Raw genomic sequence first — 16,060 nt, 5'->3', positions numbered from 1 at the left:
TGGCAGGCCATGAATGCTCATGAAATTGGGGTTGGGGTGCAGGAGCAGGTGAGGGGTCTGTCTGGGGGTGCAGGCTCTGGGGTGGGGCCAGAAATGAGGAGTTCAGGGTGCGGGAGGGGGCTCTGGGCTAGGACAGGGGGGTTGGGTGGGGGGGGGGTGAGGGCTCCATCTGGGAGTGCATGCTCTCGGGTGGGGCTGGGGATGAGGGGCTTGGGGTGCAAGAGGGTGGTCTGGGCTGGGACCAAGGGATTCGGAGGGCGGGAGGGGGATCAGGGCTGGGGCAGGGGGTTGGGTTGCAGGAGGTAGTGAAGGCTCTGGCTGGGGGTGAGGGCTCTGGGGTGGGGCTGGTGATGAGGGGTTTGGGGTGAAGGATAGTGCTCTGGGCTGGGATCAAGGGGTTCGGAGGGCGGAAGGAGGATCAGGGCTGGGGCAGGGGGTTAGGGCGCGGGAGTGGGGGCTTCAGGTTCCAGGCAGCACTTACCGCAAGCAGCTCCCAGCAGCAGCAGCAGCAGCAGCAGCAGCAGCAGCAGCAGCAGCATGTCCCCCCACCAGCTCCTACACAGAGGCGCGGCCAGGTGGTTCTGCCCACTGCCCCACCTGCAGACACCGCCTCCACAGCTCCCATTGGCTGCGGTTCCCAGCCAATGGGAGCTGTGGGGGCGGGGCTTGGAGCAGGGGCAGCATGTGGAGCCCCCTGGCTGCCTCTACACGTAGGAACCGGAGGGGGGACATGCCGGCTGCTTCCTTGGAGCCACGTGGAGCAGGGCAAGCCCCCGACCCTACTCCCGGGCAGGATCAAAAGTTCTGACGGGCTGTGGGCCGTAGTTTGCCCACCCCTGGACTAAGGGCTTGTCTGAATATAAAACAGTACAGCTGCACTGCTGTAGCGCTTCAGTGAAGACACCACCTGTGCCGATGGGAGTGGATCTCCCGCTGGCATAGGTAATCCGCCTCCCCAAGAGGCAGCGACCCCTAGAGGGCAGGTGTGATGACCATCTGGCTGCCTGGGCACAGACAATGGCCGATGCTCAGTATCCTGGCATCTGGTGGCTGGAGCCCACCCTCTGCAAAAGCCAGCCAAAGGAGTTAGAGAACAAAGAGAGAGGTAGATGCCAGGGGACCAGTTTGCCCGGGAAAGAGTCAAAGGACGGAGGAGGAGCAACTGGGAATGGGCTGCTGGGAACTGGTCAGTCTCTTGGTTTGGGATGAGAATCCAGGGCTCTGGGACTCCCCAAGATGGACTTTGCTGACTCTTCCTACTTTCTGTGCTAACAAGATCAGTTCTAGTCTGTGGTCCAGCGGATTAATAAACCCTTCTGTTTTACACCGCGGCTGAGAGTCACTGCTGACTGTGGAGTCGTGGGTGCATGGCCTCTTTGGGGGGGCGTGTAAGTGTAACCCACACACCTCCTGGGTGTGGTGTTCTGTCCCATCTAGTGGCACCGAGACCCCTTAGAGAGAGATTAATGAGTCTGCTCTACAGCCTTCGCTAAGAGCCACATGGCTTTTAGCCCATGCAGCAGACGCTCATGCATTTAGCTCCAGAGGTCCCAGGTTCGATCCCACCTGCCGACGAGTGAGCGGGGTCTGTCGGTGTTACATAAGGCTTCCCCAGGTGGACTCACCGGTCATGAACAGGGGTGCTGAACAGTCAGAGGTCAGATCCAGGAGGCGCTGGGGGTGGGGTGGTGTCACACGAGAGGGTCCTGTCTGAACTTCATTCCGAGTGGTTCCAGAGCACCGAACTTGTGCTCGCCTGACACCCCTGTGCTTCTGTATGTGACGTTCCTCCCCTCTCGATCTCCAGTAATTACCAAAACAGCACTGTGCTCAGTGGGTTTAAACTCCCACGTGTCCCCTACTCAGGATGTTTATTTTCTTGTAAATTATTTCTTCCCTAGCAGATTTCAGAGTGTGACTTTTCTGCTTGGTAAATTGCCAGCCCTGTTCTCTGCGTCACGGCACTTTCAGGGATCTTCACTTTTTGCTAAAAAGTTTTGGGTTTAAAACAAAACCCACAAATCTTCCTGCCATACTTTAAAGCTGAGTATTTGGATGTGTCGTGAAGAGCAGCAGTTGCTGTAAAGAAATAACTTAGAGAATTTTTTCACTTCAAGGTCCCAGAAGCAAAGACAAGGTTTTCATCTCGAGGCCAAAAGATCATAAACATCAAGACACTTGATCACGGCCTTGGATAGACCAAGAGACTACCTATTGCAGCTCTGATTTCTAACAGATTGACTCTCCCTGATGGGAACAGCAGGAGTTTGAGGAAGAAGAGCCCAGGTTTTCCTCTCAGGCTTCATGTAAACCCAGATGGGATTTCCTTGCCTGGGTAGGGTGTGGTGCAGCAGTAGATCGATTTCGGGGGGAGAGGAGGGTCTGGGCACAGATGTGGAAGTCTTACGGCTGTAACCCAAATTGGTGCATGGGGAAGGTTGGTTTTCTGGTTAAGTCACTAGGCTTCAGGAAACAGAAGTTCAGTGCTTAGCTCTGCCACAGACTGACTGTCTGAGGCATTTCATACGTGTTGTGCCTTCGTTCACTGCCAGTAAAAGGGGGAGATGCTCTTCTACTGTGCAGCGGCCCAGGGGTGTTGTGAGGCTGAAATCCATTCATCTTTATGGGGTCAGGGTTAACTGCACCTTTAACCTCCCTGCAGGCAAGCAGCCCCTTGCCGTCACCTGTGCGGCATTTTCCCATTCACAGAAGGAGCTAAAGCACCCTGTTTACCCAGCAGACCTGGCTGGATTCAGGGGCTGCAACCACAGTGACCTAAAACAGCCCTTTCAAAACAACGGATCATTTCATTAGGCATTGGAAGGATTAAATTTTCATCTGAAAATGTTGCTTTCACCGTACACCCTCCCCCGCCCCGACAAAAAGACATTCCCATCGAGAACAGCTGAAATTCACAGATAGGCAAAGGAAGAAAGATGCTGCTTGAGAACTTAGTAGCGTTTGATTTAAGGCTCTTTGCTTCGTGGATTTTGACATGTGATGTTGCCAGCTGGTGTTTTTAGCGGTTGTAAAGCTTGAACTTTCTGAATCTCAACGTCTACTGTCATTAAAAGATTATTGTCTGGCTTCCCTATTGTCTGATCCGCCCACACATCATTACCCACCGCTGTGAAAATTTACACAGATCAAAATTCGGGGGGGGGGAAAAAAAGGCTTGCAAATAAACATGCTATTATCTGTTGAAATTGGAAAACAGTATAAATGGAATTCTGCCCAGCCTACATATAATCTCAACAGTAGGCAGAAGGCTTACAAGAGAAGAGAGTTCTTAACCCAATAAAGGGGCTATATGCCTGGCTGTCTCACCTATAGCTTACCATTTCCCTGCCCCCATTTTAGGATAGCCCAGCTCCTCAAGACCCATCCCGCAGGGCCTTTCTCTGTGGGTACGTCTACACAGCAGCTGGAAGGGGTAATTCCCAGCATGGGTAGACATACATGTGCTAACTCTGCCTCACCCCCTCGGGTACGTAAGCCGTGTTACTGCAGCTACATTTCTACTTTTAGGTGCTGGCTCAAGCATATATGTCTACTTGAGCCAGGACTTCACTCCTCCCAACTACGGGCCCTGTGTCAGTCTGCTTCTCCGCAAACAGCCCCGGACAACTGCCTCCTGTTCTCCTTTTAACTGTTGCCTTTTGATCTGTCTGTTCGCAGCCATGATGCAACAGCTGTGTAGCTTTGGGCTGGACCAAGGAAAAGGGATTTGCACAGTTAAGAGCACAGCATCATTTTGTAACCTCCGGCCCTGTGGCTCAGAAGTAGAACTGTGGGGAATTATTTGACCCAAACTTCCCCACCCCCACCCCCCCGCCCTCCCCAGCAAAAAATGCAGATTCAGGTCGACGGAGATATTTTGCAAATTGTTATTGGTGGGGAAAAATCCCAGACAAAGTCAGAACTTTTTCATTTGGAAATGCCTGTTCATTGCAAAACTTCCTTCAGTTCTACAGAGAAAAGTTTTCAAAAATCGCAAGGAACTTTTCCTCCTGATTTTTCCAAACTGCCAGCAAATGAAAAAATAAACTGCTGGAAAAAGCTCCAGCCAGGGCGGGTTCCCTCGAGCCACTGTGTTACCTTCCAGCTAACAACCTGTTATTCCAACCCCTATGCAGCAAACATTTCAATATAATCACACAAGGAAGCATTTCCCATTACCTTGTCAGTACAGATCTGCCTCATGTCCTTCACACTGAGATCAAAAGGTGATAAGGGACACAGAAGTACCTAGATCAGGGGTAGGCAACCTATGGCACGCATACCGAAGGTGGCACGCGAGCTGATTTTCAGTGGCACTCACACTGCCCAGGTCCTGGCCACCGGTCCGGGGGGCTCTGCATTTTAATTTAATTTTAAATGAAGCTTCTTAAACATTTTAAAAACCTTATTTACTTTACATACAACAATAGTTTAGTTATATATTATAGACGTATAGAAAGAGACCTTCTAAAAATGTTAAAATGTATGATTGGCACGCGAAACCTTAAATTAGAGTGAATAAATGAAGACTTGGCACACCACTTCTGAAAGGTTGCCGACCCCTGACTTAGATAAATAGAGGGGTTTGGAGACCCTGTAGTGGCTGGACCATATAAAGGGATTTATGAACATAGTACTAAGGCTCTGCTACCAGGAGGTGATCCCTTAGTTCAAGCAGTCTGATACATCCCTCTATTTAGAGCCAGTGGTCCTGGGTTCAAGTCCCATTAGTGACTCCCGCAAGAGCCCGGCCCAGGGTGATTCAGTGGGGGGAGAGAGCTGGTTGGAAATTTTTTGACAAAATGGTTTTTCCACTGGAAAATGGCAATTCAGCAAAACCGAAACTTTTCGTGGTAATGCACTCATTTAGACGAGAAAGATTTCTCAGGTCCAGGATGGAAAATCTTGTAAAAAAAAAAAAAAAAAAAAATCAAAGGAAAAGTCGCGCCTTGCAATAGCCCCGTGGTTATGGTGCTCATCTGAGATCCTAACTGAGTGTCCTAACCACCAAGCTACTCCCTGTTCAGGAGTGGGTCTCTCTCCTCTTGGAGTTGTTCCACATTGTAAAAATAATCATGGGAGCAGCAATTTGAACCTGGATTTCTCGCCTCACAGGTGAATGCCATAGTCACTGGGCTAACTGGGGCTCTGTAGTAGGGCTCTCTCTCTCTGGCTTTTCACAAAAAAGTAACAACAAAAGATAGATGGGATCCATGGGAAATCATTTTGAACTCAAAAAGTTTGCAGGATGGGAAAACCATCTCCTGCCCAGCGTTAGGGGGGGAACATCTATCTTGTATTAATGGGATGAACCATTGGGATCAGAGAAGAAATGTATCCAAAAGGGCAGTCACGCCTGTGGTACAGTCCCAAAGCCAGCTAAGCTGGGAGAAACCTGTGTCAATTCGGTAACCAGCTCTACTGAGCTTGTTCACAACAGCAGCTCTCTCCTACACTGGCTGAATTCTCCTCTGGCCCCTGTACATCAGAGTGATGTAGAAGGGCCAGGGTGGTGTCTGTCTGTCATGGTCTTCACAGTCCACCCTAGTATGCTGTGCACTCATCCCACAGGCCCCTGAATGCACAGCGATTCCTGCGTATAGTTTGTACAGCTAGTACATTTTGCAAATGCATGATCATTACCAGCCTTCTCATGGCGACGCTCACCCGCCCCCATAACAAGCACTATTAAAGCAATCACGCAGGAGTGGCAGCAGCCATTAGAATTAGATCGTTAAGGTTGCAAAACCATTTCCGCTCTCACGTGCTCGTAACTTTCACCGTCTGGGACAAAACTTTTCCAGCTTTGGTCTCTGCCGGAAAGTGATGTTTCTGGGAAAGTTTGAGCACAATCTCTTCAGCCATTTGGGGGTTCGGAGAGGTTGAGGGGTGGGTGGGGGGAGACGTTTTTTCCCCCATTATAAAAAAAAAAAGTCTGTTCGTTTCTCTTTTTGTAGGGTCAATAATTGCTGCCTCTCTCTCCTCTTTGCATTGCACCTCTGTCAGGTCGTTGCTAACTGAGGCACTTTTATGGCCCCCATCACCACAGTATCTGACATCTGAATTTATTCTCACAGCATGCACATGAGGCCTGGCAGTGCTATTATCCCCAGTGAACAGATGGGGAACCAAGGCAGACGGGAGAAGGATCAGAGTTTTAAAGGTATTTAAGCATCTAATTCTTTAAAAAACTTGCCCTAATTAGGCAGGAAAAACTTGAACACAACTCTCCCAAGTCATAGGCTAAGGTCCTAACCACTAGGCCATGCTTTCTCTCAATGAGCCCACAAAGATCAAAGGAGAAAAGGGCTGAAATTCTTGACTGTTTAAAAAAAAAAAATTCAGAAAATGAACAAAAAGTTGGTCATAAACAAGCAAAAGACACGGCACCCGTCTGTATTATTTAATATTTATATTACTCTGGGTTTGTACAGCGCCTAGCACAATGGGCCCTGTTCTCTAGGCATTACAGAAAAACCAGTAATAATATTGTCATGCAGATGTCAAATTAGTATTACTATTATTTGTTTTCCAAAGCGCCTGGAAGCAGGGCCGGCTCTACTGTTTTTGCTGCCCCAAGCAGCACGCCGAATTGCCGCCGCGGATGGCGGGGGCAGTCCGTGTGCCGTTAGGGCGGCACGCACGTTTCCGCGGCGGCGGCAGCTTCTGTCTTCAGCCGGAAGACAGAATCCACCGAATTGCCGCCGCGGGCAGCTGAACATAGAAGCTGCCGCGGAAACGCCCTAACGGCACACGGACTGCCCTCGCCATCTGCAGCGGCAATTCGGCGCGCTGCTTGGGGCGGCAAAAACACATGGACTGCCGCCCCTTGCAGATTGCCGCCCCAAGCACCTGCTTGGAACGCTGGTGACTGGAGCCGGCCCTGCCTGGAGGTTCCAGCTGAGCTCAGGACCCCATAGTTCTGCACAGACACAGAATGGGAGACAGTCTCTGCCCTAAAGAGACCCCAATTAGGAAAGCACTTAAGCACCTGCCTAACTTTAAGCAGGTGCTTAAGTCCATCCCGACTGAGCAAAGCATTCATGCAGTGCTTAATTTGTGCCAGGGTGCAGCCTTGGCACCTCTAGGCTTGACAGTTCATAGTCCTGGCATCCCTTGCCTTGCTGCATCAGTTATGAATGTAAAAACATTGCTGGAGTCCCAGCACCTAATTGCTTGAGCCCCAACACTTCCTTCATTACAAATTAAGCACTGCATTTATAGAATCACAGGACTGGAAGGGACCTCGAGAGGTCATCTAGTCCAGTCCCCTGCACTCAAGGCAGGACTAAGTATTATCTAGACCATCCCTGACAGGTGTTTGTCCAACCTGCTCTTAAAATATCTCCAGTGATGGAGATTCTACAACCTCCCTGGGCACATGCTTAGGTCCCAGTGAAGTCAATAGCACTTCAGCACATGCTTTGCTGAATCGGGGCCTTAATAACGAAGGCAGGATGCATATGGGATCATTTTTGTGGCCTGGGAAATATGGGTTCTTGGAACCGGCTGCCTGTATCAGTTCATTGTGCCCCAGCGGAGGGCAACAAAAATGATTAGGGGTCTGGAGCGCATGACTTATGAGGAGAGGCTGAGGGAACTGGGATTGTTTAGTCTGCAGAAGAGAAGAATGAGGGGGGATTTGATAGCAGCCTTCAACTACCTGATGGGGGGTTCCAAAGAGGATGGAGCTCAGCTGTTCTCAATGGTGGCAGATGACAGAACAAGGAGCAATGGTCTCAAGTTGCAGTGCGGGAGGTCTAGGTTGGATATTAGGAAACACTATTTCACTAGGAGGGTGGTGAAGCACTGGAATGCGTTACCTAGGGAGGTGGTGGAGTCTCCTTCCTTGGAGGTTTTTAAGGCCCGGCTTCACAAAGCCCTGGCTGGGATGATTTAGTTGGGAATTGGTCCTGCTTTGAGCAGGGGGTTGGACTAGATGACCTCCTGAGGTCCCTTCCAACCCTGATATTCTATGATTCTATGAGCTCCCAGGCGCATTACCATACTTCACTGTCTTGCCGTCCGTCATTGTACAACAAGGATGTGCCCACCCAGAATTAGTCATCCTGTTCTGCATGCAATTATAGCCTCGGCGAAATTAAAACTTGGCCCTGTGATTACATGACACACTCCCCATGGGTGTGGGAGAAGGGAAATAGATTGGCATTATAGCAGGCGAGAGGCTGAGAACGTGTGACCTGGGGCAAAGCAGTTGCTAAGAACTAGGTAGGATATACAGTGACCAGACAGCAAATGTGAAAAATCGGGATGGGGGTGGGGGGTAATAGGAGCCTATATATAAAAAAAAAAAAAAAAGACCCTAAAATCGGGACTGTCCCTATAAAATCGGGACATCTGGTCACCCTAGTAGGATATGACAGAGCAAAGGAGACCAATAGGACAAACCTGGAAGAAAAGGCCCTGAAGAGGGTTCAAAGAACAAAATAGGTGACAGGTGCTGATAGAGGCAGTGTGATCCAGTGGACAGGGCATTGCAATGGGAGTCAGCTGATGACGATCAACAGTGGGATGTTGGGTGAGGCACTTCCCTTCCCACCCTTAGTCTATTGAGATTGCAATCCCTCTGAGGACGGTCTCTCATTGCATGTCTGTACAGCACCGAGCACAGTGGGGCCCTGATCTTGGAGGGGGCCCCCTGGGTGCTACAGCAATCAGAGAAGGAAGGTGCTGTCTTTGGTAGCCAAGAGATGTGGTACTGCCTATAGGTCTTAAATCTGACCCAGGGAATTCAGCCACACGTAATCTGTCCGCTGAAGAGCCAAATTCATGTGTGAACGTGCAATACTTGTGAAGGTGGATGTTCACATGAGATTTGCTCACCTATCTTGATATCTCCTCGTGCTTTTCAAATCAGCCTATCGGAGAGAGAAACAATGCCACGTGATCTCTGGCGCTCAATCCCACAGCAAGAAGAGCAGCGTCGTATAACTCTCATGACATTTGGAGCTTTCCTTAAAGCCCCTAGACCCCGGATTCGTGGGAGTATACGGGGGATCTCGGCTTTTGTTTTAAAAAAAATCCGTTTCTAGCTTTCATGGCTACTACGGAGGAAAACTGGAAAGCATGAAGCAAGGGCACCCTGAAGGTACAGAAACCAGAATGTAAATAAGAGCCCGGCATTTATTATTTTTAAAAATCTCTTGGCTTTTAAGCCAATTTCATGATTTCTGGAGACCCGACTCAGGATTTTTGAAAGCTTGAGGTTGACAATACTGGAATAGCGAGTTATGAGCAGCAAATGCCTGAAGCGATAATTGCTACAAATAGCCTACAAGCCCTTCAGAGGCTGAAGCACGTTGGTACCATCTATGCAGTCAAGAACAAAGTCCTACAAATTGAGGCCTGTTCCTGGCAACGCTCTGAGTTTGCTTCCTGTATGTGGGACGAATGGATGCCAGAGCTCATGCCTAAAACCTAGAGACCTGGCTTTATAGGTTATAAGCCCCACACTGTAGAGACCATTTTGATCATCTAGTGCCATGGTTCTCACCCTGGGGCAGGGCTGGCTTTAGGAACTGCGGGGCCCGATTTGAATACCCGGCGGCGGTCCGGGTCTTCGGCGGCACTTCAGCGGCGGCGGGTCCTTCATTTGGCTCCGGGTCTTCCGCGGCACTGAAGGATCCCCCGCTGCCGAAATGCCGCCGAAGACCCGGAGCGGATCGCAGCCGGGTGAGTAAAAAAAAATTAAAAAGGCACCTGAGGCACGGGGCCCGATTCCGGGGAATCGGGGGAATTGGCCTAAAGCTGGCCCTGCCCTGGGGGTACGCAGAGGTCTTCCGGGGGTACATCAACTCATCTAGGTATTTGCCTAGTTTTACAACAGGCGACAGAAAAAGCACTAGCGAAGTCAGTACAAACTAAAAACAGACAATGACTGGTTTCTACTGCTCTATATACTATACAGTGAAATGTACGTACAATATTTACATTCTGATTGGTTTACTTTATAATTAAATGATAAAAAGAGAACATAAGCAATTTTTTAGTACTAGTGCCCTGGGATACTTTTGTATTTTTATGCCTGATTTTGTAAGCAAGTAGTTTTTAAGTGAGAGGTATGCAAGACAAATGAGACACCTGTAGGGTGACCAGATGTCCCGATTTTATAGGGACAGTCCCGATATTTGGGGCTTTGTCTTATATAGGTGCCTATTACCCTCCACCCCCGTCCCGATTTTTCACGCTTGCTATCTGGTCACCTGCAAGGGATACAGCAGTCTGGAAAGGTTGAGAGACACTGATCTAATTTGAACTCCTGCATAACACAGGACATGGGACTTTCCTGAAATAATTCCTGTCTAATCTAGAGCAGATCTTTTAGAAAAGCATCCAATCCTGATTTAAACATTGCCAGTGATGGAGACTCAACCATGACCCTTGACAAGTTGTTCCAAGGGTTAGTTACTCCCACTGACAAAAATGTGCACCTTATTTCTAGTCTGAATTTCTCCAGCTTCAATTTCCAGCTAACCTCTTGCTTGGTTAGCTCCACACTCCTCCTTGGATCTTATCAGTACAGTCACTTTGGTTTGTCGTATTACCCCACCAATCTAACTCCAACATCCCAGCATGGGATATTTAACACCCCTTCTCACTGACGAGTTCATTTACCGAGGCTGCAAGCAGAGTTCAAACAATCACAGCAAACCAGACATTCTTCGACAAACAGGTCTTCCTGCATGAAGTGCATGTCTCACTTATGGGCGCATAAACATCTTTGTGCTGACACAAAGTTCAGGCTCTATCAAACCTGTGTATGACTTGTATTGCTATACGGGTCAGAAACCTGACCCTTCTTACAGGCAGACTTGCAGCGCCTAGAGAGGCATCCCATATGCACAGTCAGCACCAAATCCTGAGCATAAAGTGGTTTGACTTTGTGCAAAAATGTCACAGTCACGCAGAGATCTACCCTTCCCTTGGTCGCTTATTATAATCAAAAGTGGCTTTGCATGCCCTTCGGCCATGTCGCCAGGAGGGAGAAAAACACCCCAGCACACCATGCTCTCAAAACTGCACCAGCAAGTGAAGGGCTGCACACCCTGACCCTATTTGGGGCCGCCCCCGGGGCCACCCCAGAGATTCATGGATTTGCAGAATTGAGCCAGATCCGAGAATTTCACTACAGAATGCCTGTTCACTGCCATCAACTGTGGTCACTCTGGGTGGCACAATGGTCCTCAGCCGTGTATGTACCTTTGATGATGATCTCATTCATCCCTAAACCAAAGTCAGAGATAGCTAGGCTGTGCTTTGCCAGGGGGTGTTAGAAGCCCAAATCCCAGGCTTACACTACACTAGGAAGTTATGCAAACATAGCTATGTCGGGTGGGAGTAAAAAATGCACACACACCCCTCGTTGACATAGCTATGCGGACAAAACCCTCAGTGTAGACGCAACTATGCCAACAGAAGTGTATTCCCATCACCTTACCTAACGTTGTTTGGGATACATTGGCAGATGTTGCATCTACACAAGGGGGCTAGGCCAGCATAGGCTCTGGAGTGTAGACATGGCCCCAGGAAAAGTCAACGGAATCTGGGCAATATACTCCCCTATTTCTGTAGCCCACCCCTTGTATAGTCATTATAGTGTTATCCTCTTGTGATATTTGGTGTTTTCCTTAAAGCCCCCGTTCCAGGAGTCATGGGATTATGTGAGAATCTCACTTCTCATTGAAAAAGGTGAAGTACATTTCTAGCTCTTATGGCTGTAGAGAAAAGCCAACATATGTGATCTCTAAAATCTCCAAGCCCAGAAAGCAAATAAAAGAACCTCAAATGTATTATGTGTGTCAAAAGTCTCCTGATTTTTAAGCCAAGCGTGTGATTTTGGGAGAGGCCTGACGTGTGATTTGTGAACGCTTGGAGTCGGAGACACCAGTGCAAGGTGGCTGCAGATCAAAACTATTTGGTGTTAGTAGCATTTTACTCTCATTTTGCACAAGGTCCAGGGCAAGGGAGAATCTGCCTGGCTATATTTCCCCACACTGAAGCTGCGAAAAGTTGCTTGTCCCCCAAAGTCTGTCTTGCACAATTATAACTAATGTTCACCCCAGCTGACTGCAAAGTTCTGAACATTTTGATTGACTTTAAGATTTATTTTTCTGATCGGCACCATTAAACCAATTTAGAAACGTTTAGCAAAACATTTTTCCAAGGCAAATTAAAGCTGTTGAACTTACTGTTTACGGTTCATAGCTAGGAGAGCGGTGACTTTTTTTTCCTGATGTGCTGATGTGTCAGACGCCTCTGCTTTCCCTCCTGATGTACGTTTACTTTCCCCACATGCAGCCAGCGCCATAGGACCAGTTTCTCCTGGGGATCGGGGGCCAGAAGATGTGAGAGACATTCAGCCAGGCCGAATTTTTCAACCACATTTTTTTCGGCGAACAATGCAGATTTGGTGATACCAAAACGTTTTGCGGATTTGTGCCAGTGTCGCATCATTGCTCATTTTGAAAAAAACATCCCCCAAAACTCACCAAACAAATCTAAATGTTTTGTTTCCACATTTTCAAAACAAAAAGTTTTGATCTTTCCCTTTGAAAGACTTTTCATTTAGAAATTTCCTTTAATATTTTTTTTAATTAAATGTTAAAAAAAATCTAAATTAAAAAACTTTTTTCTGACTTTTTGATTTGCTGAAAATTTAAATGTTTTCTATTCAATCTGAAAAATCCCTCAGTTTTCTTTGGGAATTACCAACAAACTGAAAATTCATTATTTGGCCAGCTTAAATTCTGGCAACATTTACCTAGGGTTACCTGCAAATCCCCTCCCAATTTTATAAAGGGGGATCCAAGCCATAGATTCATAGATTCCAAGGCCAGATGGGACCACCATGATCATCCAGTCCCCCCTCTTGCACAACACAGGCCTCAGAACTTCTCCAAAATAATTCCTAAACCAAATCTTTTAGAAAAAAATCAAATCTTGGTTGAAAAATTGCAATTCACAGATGTTTTTGCAGACATATGTCTGAAGAATGAAAATGAGTAAATAGCTTAAGGATTTGAAATCTATGATTCCATAAATAACCTTTTGCAGATTTATGGGGTAGCCCCAGTCTTTCCAAGTCTCACAATATTAGGTGTTTTCTTAAAGCCCCAGCTCCTGGAATCAGGTGATTACATGAGACTCTCAGCTTTGGTTATTTGGGGAGGGGAAGGTAAGTCTCTATCCCTCATGAGTGCAGAGAAAAATTTGAGATCATGAACGCTAAAGACTCCAAATCCAGAAGGACAATAAAAAGAACACAAAATCTGTCTGCAGATGCACTATTGAGGCAAAATTCTCATGTGGTGTAAACCAGGACATTTGGGGGACTTAATTGGGACTTAAGAACTGCACAGGCCTTGTGCTGGGTCTCTGCATTGGGGTGAGAGGAGGTAATTTTCCTAAGGGACTGGAAGATGTCAGGAAAGTCCTGAGGTAAGAAGAAGAAAGGATTGTTGTCTCTCTGCCAAGTGGTAGCAGATCTTGAGACCTTGCATGACCGTTTCCCAGTGGAGGAGAAATCAGTGAAGCAGAGCCTGGGTATTTTCTCAATGTAGCTTGTTGATTCACACTATAAACACCAGTCCTGGAACAGAGAGGGCCACAAACAGCAGGCAGGCAAATCCCCTTTTTCCACAGATCTCAGCCAGACAACCAATACCTAGTTTCCAGGAAGCAATGGTGCCCCAAGAATTGACTCTAGTTCAAGAGATTAAGGCTGAGAACAAACTCTCCTGCTGCTCCCAACAGCTCCTCCAACAAGAATGTGCATCACAAAACTAGCATCAATACAGCATTTCTTCAAAGACTGTACACTGCTTGAATGCTAAGAACTAACCACCTGGGGACTCCTGCCATAACAGTATACATGGGGAAAAGTGGGGAGTCATGTATTTGGAACTTAAAAGAGGAAGGAAATGAATTCATGGATGGAAGGAACAGGGACAGTCAGAGGACGGGAAATTAATGGGAATGGAAGATCCAAATCTCTTGGAAGATCTCAGCTGTGCAGTCTAAACAAGGGCACATTACAGACGTATAAGGTGTGCAAAATAGTGATCACTGATGCCCAGAGTCTGCGGGAAGCATGGTTAAAAACAATGCAAACCCAGATCAATCAAAATTAGTCATCCCTGCAGACAGAAAGCCCAGGAGGTAATTAAATGCTGGAACAATCTGACTGTATTTAAACAGGTAAAGGCACGATTTAGAGATTGCTACAACCCCCAAAAGCCCTTCCTTTGAAGGAAGCTTCATGAGAGCGAAAGCAAAAGGACACGAGTTCCTTCTTATGAAGGAGAATTTGCTCAGGGCTAGATTGTGCACCTGGGAACTGACTGCAGCACTGCTGCCCCACCCTTTAAGAAAGGGCATTGTGCTCCCAGGGCCAGATCTTTGGGCTGCTCTGGGAAGTGGATGGATAAATCTATGGCTCTGCCTTTTCCTGGGCTCTCCTGGGCGGGCGAGGGTTACAAATGGAAAGGTGCAAGTTTCCTTAAATTCCCCCTCCCTACGTACACCTGTGACAGCTGCCATCTAAGGGTATGTCTACACTGGAACCACAGGGGGTGACTGCAGCTCATGCATTAATCAAGCTAGCTAATTCAGGTGCCAGCAAGCAGGCACTTGCTCCATGAGAAATTACCCAGGATTCTGGGCAGTCTTGTACAGCAGTGGCTTCACTGCTCCGGGACCCAAGCTAGCGTTTGTCCATGCAAGCTTCAAACACACCCAGTGATTGCAGTATAGAGCTACCCTCCAGAGCTGAACGCCTAAGCTGCTATAGTTTGAGCTAAAGAGCCAGGCTTCATACCTAGGGCCTGTGACACACTCATATTCTTTGTAGGTCAGGCACAGCAAGGGACACACTGACCCAGGGGTTACACATGTGCCCAGGGACTGCTGGGCACAACCAAAGGATGAAATTCTCCCAGGCCCACTGCATCTTTTAAGTCCCACGTGCAGACCCTCTGCATTCATGGGGTGAAATTCACCCTAGCTCACAGCAGCTGGCTAATTGTCAGTCCTAGGTCAGCAGCAACTATTCTGATAATCTAGTCCAACCTCCTGCATAACACAGCTCAGAGAACCTTCCCCAGTAATCCTTGCATTGATGCCAAGAACTTGTGGACCTAGAGCTAGGGAGACCCTGCAGGACCAATCAGTCGCTCTTCTTCGCCGTTGAGAAATGTTCCCCAGGGAACTGCACACAGCTTGGCAGCTACTCATGGGAGCGGTGTTTGGGGGAGAAGCTGGGAGGGGGGGTGACATGGAAGGCAGGAGGTGACAGAATGGCCAGTGTGGCAGACAGGGCCGCTGAGAGCGTGTTCGGGCCCCAGTGAAAAAGTTTTTTCAGGCCCCCCAGCAAGGGCCGCCGGGCCCCGGTAATTTGTACCGGCTTCCCCCCTTTCCCCCCCTCGTTGGCCCTGGTGGCAGATCCAAGGCTGGTCATTTAAACAGAAGTTTCACATTGAGACCTTAGCGTAAGGTCTTGTCTATATACAGCCCTTAACTTTCAACTGGTTTCAAAATCAACTGGTCTATGTGCAATGTTGTATTGGGTTAACTAAAGGTGCGATTTAAAACCAATTCAGTGCAACTTTGTGGGTGCATGCTTTTAGGTGCCCATAGGTGGTGCTAAATCAATATAAACCAGATTTTAAACCGGTGCAAGCTAAATCAATACATACAAGACGGATTTAAGGGTATAGCGACACGGAGACCAAAGATGTGATTGCAGATATACCTGCACTAGCTTCAATCTAGCTAGTTCGGCTAAAAATGCAAAGATACGGTGACACGGACCCTGGCACTGGCTAGCAACAGAGCATGTACCACGGGAACCAGGCAGATTAGTACAGCCTGAGCTGACGCCCCTGGTGCTACACCTTCACGGCTATTTTTAGCGGGTCTAGCTAGCTTGAAGCTAACACAGGTATGCCCACCCGCAACCACACCTTCGATTGCAGTATAGACTGTCAACAAGGGGATATACATCCTGGGCACTGGAACTAGGGGGGCTGCTGCACCCCCTGGC

Source organism: Emys orbicularis, chromosome 19, assembly GCF_028017835.1.
Source record: "Emys orbicularis isolate rEmyOrb1 chromosome 19, rEmyOrb1.hap1, whole genome shotgun sequence".
In the NCBI taxonomy this organism is placed as follows: Eukaryota; Metazoa; Chordata; order Testudines; family Emydidae; genus Emys; species Emys orbicularis.
This window is presented reverse-complemented; position numbering follows the sequence as displayed.